A 5,538-nucleotide genomic window follows, 5' to 3' on the forward strand; every position below is an offset into this window, starting at 1 on the left:
CGAATTTACCTTTCCTTAGTGATTTGGATGCCTAAATTAATTATTTTTCATATTATGTGTTTAGTTTTCTACACTATTTAAACCCCTCCCCACTCCCATTTAAAAGAGACCGGAGGTTCGGAGTTCAAAAATCTTTCACTACTATAACAAAAGTTGTATGCTCCTACTCTTTGAATAATCTTTTTCCGTGTTTTCATTCCTGGCTGGCTGAAAGTCAAGGCCAAAAATCTCCAAACTCTTGCTTCTGTTTGGTGATATTCACTACATTGTTGGATCCCTTTCTTCCCTGTTTCATCTCAACTGGTGAGTTATTAGACCCTTTGCCGTTTTCATTCTGATTTCTGTTAATGTGTTACTTCAATTAATCCATGCTTTCTTAATCTTATTACATTATGGTTTGAGACATACTTAAGTTTATGTTGAGTTTATTAATCAGATTTTGCTTAGAACTCTATGTTATTGATGACTATCTTTTAAAGCCAAGTTTGTTATAAACGTGTTTGCGTACATGCTCTCATACTTGTTCCTGTGAACTAGTTAACCATGTATAAATGCATTGACGGATTTATAAGTCTGTTTGTTTAACCTGTTATAATGTGACCTGTTTGATCTTGTTTCCATCCTATTTTGACACCTCTAATAACTGTCTTAACTAGTTTTTAGAATGTCCTAATCCATCGCTAATTAACGTAATTCCTCCCTATGACACTAGTGTTTGTACTTAGTCTAATATGGACTCCCTGTTATCACTATGAATCTGCTTATGGACTTGCCTTGTTAGTAAGTGACTGAGTTTAATTCCTAAAAATTGATTAGGTATGCTTAGGTTCAAACATGTCTACTACTTGTTTATATATGTTCAGTATGTGATTCTGTCCTTTAGTGGATTCCCTAACCCATTCTGCTCCCTCCTACTCCTTTACTATCTCCTTTACTATCTGATCCTTTTGAATCCTCTTTCTTAGCCGGCTGAAAGCCAAGGCTATTTAGGTTCTGTCCTCTAACCTCCCTAGTGTAAGCACTGCTCAGGGTCCATGTGGACCCTTGTGAACTCTGGCACACTAGGATGTGGGTTCTATATGCTCAACATTGACATATGGGTGAATCACTCCACAACTGGTTATGTTGTATGAATATGGGTTTTGGAGCTATTGTGAGTTAAAGGCCTGGCCTGTCTAGGTGTATTTGGTCCTGCTGTATGCTCCCTATAGTTTACTTACTTTGTAATTCATTGCATTAATTTCTGGTCTGTAATAATTATTTTGTAATAATAATTCTGGGGTATTAGTGAAATTGGGAAGGATTTCTTATTTTTTTGCAATAAAAGTTGGGTAGATATCCTGCCTATAGGTCCAACAGTGTGCTATTATATGTAATGTGTTAGAAATCATGCCTATAGGTACCTTATTATGTTTAATCATCCTATACGGGCAACCATGCCTATAGACTTAATGCTTGGCTCTGTTATGTTTTGCTTTGATAGAAACAATGCCTATAGGAAATGGTGTGATCCAATATGTGTGCAAAATGCCTGTTTACATAATGTTCTATTCAAATTGTAGAGATCATGCTTATAGGATCTAAAACTGGATCAAATTGTAGAGATCATGCCTATAGGATCCAAAACTGGACCAAATTGTAGAATGCACGTTACAGGCCCGAATTTGTTTAATTATCAGTTCTGCCGAGTTTCCAAATACTATGTTGTTACCCTCACCAGAAAACATGCCTATAGAATTCAAACAAATTATTCTGGATCTGTTTCTGTGACCTGCCACTGTCTACTATAACATAAAACACCTAGATACCATGCTAATAGGCTTAATCGTATTATTCTAAAATCAGTAGGCAAACCTATGTAGGTTCTACTTATCGCATTAAGAAACTGATTTTGTACATGACTGTTTGTTTGTTCATTCAATATCACATAGATATCCTACCTATAGGATTCTGAAATTAATAAAATTTGTCAGTGTTAACCAATTTGGTGTGCATTTGATGTCTAAATGCGGAGGCTAAGCCTATACTTATTTCAATTTGAGAGTCCTAACTATTTTGTCTGTCGCTTAGTATTTTTCCATTTTGAGCAGCCTAAGTTAAAGTCTAGAACCACCCTGAAATAGAGGTCCAAATGCCTCCTGGACCACAGACATGGGATGGGTAGTGCACGCGTAGGACACGACTTAGAATTGACTAGTGCACTTTAAGTAAACAACTTAAAGATAGTAAATGGGTAGCAGGAAATGATAGTCTGTGCCTACTGAATAATATGAGTAACACCCCATATCGAGGGAGTTACGAAGTATTATTTATGTTGCACGGGTGATCCTTTAGGCTAAAAAACTTAGGACCCCCCTCCCCTTTCTCTTTCAATTGTTTATTCACGTTTAGTAATTCCTTGTTTCTTAGCTTTGATCAAATAGACTAATTCATATAATTGAGTTCGGTCGGGACCCACAGTAGTGGACCTCGAAGAGTGCCTAACACCTTCTCTTCGAGGTAATTTCGAGCCCTTACCCGATCTTTGGTGATGCAAACTGGTCAAACAAAGTTATTTGCAAATAGGTGCCCTAACGCACCTTAATCCGTTAGGTGGCGGCTCTCTCTTTTAAAACCCTTCCTTAAAAGAGTTTTCACGTGTCGAAACCCGATTTCGCGAGAAAAAGGTGCGCGATAACAAGTACAGAGAATATTCAAGGGAATATTCCCTTAAAGATCTTGCTACCAAACTAGCCATTACTTCCACTTCTGATACTTGACCTCGGCCATGATTGACTGCTCGATGGTGAGCCCTATTGGTTACTAGTCGACCTCGGCCAAATTACTTTTGGTAATGCCACTTCGTGTTGAATATTTTTAGGCTGATTTTGATCTATACAGTTATTCCCTCTACTTATTGAGGACGTCTCTCAGACGACCTCGATGAGCAGATTTTGCTAATCGTAGTTGAGAGATTTAGGCGAGCAGGTCGAGTAGTCATGTTGTTGGCGAGATGGTAATGTGGCACTCGTGAGCCATAACCTACCCTTACATTGATTCAGAATGATGTCATGACATCATGCGTCATTATTACTCATTTTCTCGATGTATTGCATTATTTCCCGCGCCTTTGCCGTTTCGATATTCATGCTGAGCATCGATGGCTTGTATTCTCGATTATGGTGCCCTGTTTTTTATAAATAGGGATAGAAGAGCCTTTGCCTGATCCTTGCGTTTTCAAATATTGAATCTCTCTCTCTTTCTTCTTTCTTCATTTAGTGTTCTTGCCTTTGTTACCTTCACCCTTACATCCTTGTTTTCATCGATTCTGGTTATTTCTACTGCTCACGACTCCTTCGTTCTTGTATCTCCTTCATATATAAGCAAAGATGAATGTATCTTTTTGTTCTAGGGGAGTATCTGACCCCACACCCTTGGCAGTGCGTGTGCCTCCCCATGATGATGGGCTGGCCATTGTTGCCGAGGATGACAGCTTTCCTACGGTGGAGGAAATAATTCCCCGTAGGGAGAAGGCTAGGTCTGATTTCTCAAAATTGCCTGAGGATGACCCCGAAATCTCGGAGTCGTCGATGAAAGAGGCGGCTCTTACTGAGTTTAGGGCTAGATTCAAAATTCACATAGACCTAATCCTGCAGGGTACGATGTGGTGTAAATAGACCGCCCTGGGTATTGCGCATTCTACGCATACCCCTTTTATGTAGGTTATCCTTTCCCTATCCTCCCCCTAGCCGAAGAGTTCTGCCGCTATTACCGACTGTGCCCGGCTCAACTTTCCCCTACATTTACAAGCTCATTCGTACGATTTCAAAGTTCGGGGAGTTAGCCGAGGTCGAGGTGACCCTCCGTCACTTAATGCATCTCTTCGCCCCCAATTTTTACAAAGGGACGATGCTACATCTTCGCCACCGAGGAAACAAATATCTTCTGGTAAAAATGGACGACAAGTCCAACCGCCAGTTCTGGCTCAATTACTTCTACGTCAAAACTGAGGACGTAGTGGTTAATACAAGCGGGTTTCCTAAGCTTTGGAACTACGCCCGTAAGTATCTTTCTTCCTCTTTCCTCCATTGTACTTCGTGTTGGTCGACTTTGGTTGTGTTGACTACCTTTTGTTCATGCAGCTGAGGTTGAACCCCTTTCTTTGGTCGAGGATATTCACGATTGGGTTAGTCGGGTCCTTCCTTATACGGTGGCGATTCGCAAATGGTCAGCCTTCCGAAATAAGTTCGGGCCCAAGCTTCCCAGTAAGTTTGCTTATTGTAGGTTTTCGTTGTTGTGTCTTTCTGATTGGCCGCTTTTTATTGTTGCGGGGATTGATCTCGACCTTCTTCCGTTATTTGTTGTTGTTAGCATAGGGAGGTTCAAAGAGGTCGAAATCTCCTACTCCTGTATTTCGCCAAGCGACCGCTATAACGGGATCTGCCCTAGCTGCGACCGCGACCAGTCTTGCCCGGTCATCTACCTCCGTTCGACCAGCGACGGCCTCAACATCTGAGACCTCGGCTCTTCCTATGCTGCAATTAGTAGATGAGTCATCATAGAGCGAGGAGGACTTGGTTCCACGTAAGAAGAGGTCGGTGGATGTCGGTGATGGGACAGTTCGAGCAGTGGACTCTACAAGGGGCAACTATGAGCCGGCCATTGCTGCGCCTGAAAGTGACGCAAATCCAAATTCGTCAACCGGTGCTCCTTTACCCGAGGTTGAGGTTGAAGTTGGAGGGCCGTCTATGAAGGTTGAGAACAGCGTACTGAGAAATAAGTTAACATCCTCGGGACCGGTTGACGTTCCCTTGTCATCTGAGGGGAGAGGAAAAGGCATTGCCGATGGCGGCTATGAAACCAGCTCCAACATTGATCCTGATAAGGTGTGGATGCTGAGTGATGGATTCACTCAGGTGGAAGTAAGCTTGGAAGGATCTACTCGTACCATAGTAGTCCCTATGGATCGTGAATTGTTGGTGAACACAGAGGATGTGGTCCCTTCCTTAGGTCCCCTTTATTCCGATGTGGAGGGTAGGACCCCAGAGATGTTGAACGATGCCGCCCTATCGACGGGCATAGCTGGCCTTGCCCTTCGGGTAAGTTTTCTGACCTTTCTAGTTTCTGTGCCTTGCACATTATTTTTGATAGACTGGTTTCTTCCTATTTTTCTTTTTTCCTTTCAGTCCATTATCTTGGATATTGAGAGTGCTCACCGAGAGGAGAGGCGTAAAACCATTTTCAAGAAGATGGAAAGGAAGTACCGTGAATACCGCATCAAGCATTGCGAGATCTGTAGGCGGTTTGGCGAGAGTGATAACTCCAAAGCTATTAGGGACGAGCTGAAGCAGAAGGACGATGAGCTAATGAGAGTCATCTGGAAATGCAGCGTCCTTGAGGGGGCGCTTAGGGATAAAGAAGAGGAGCTCGAGGTGAGTAGGGGAGTGGACGCCCAATGCACGGACCATTAGGCTCAAAAGCTCTTTCTGTAGGCCAAGCTCGAACAATATTCGGTAAGGACTGATGCTTTGGGTGGCGAAGTCGCTGAGAAAACATCCG

The sequence above is a fragment of the Nicotiana attenuata genome, unplaced genomic scaffold, assembly GCF_001879085.1.
Source record: "Nicotiana attenuata strain UT unplaced genomic scaffold, NIATTr2, whole genome shotgun sequence".
Lineage (NCBI taxonomy): Eukaryota > Viridiplantae > Streptophyta > Magnoliopsida > Solanales > Solanaceae > Nicotiana > Nicotiana attenuata.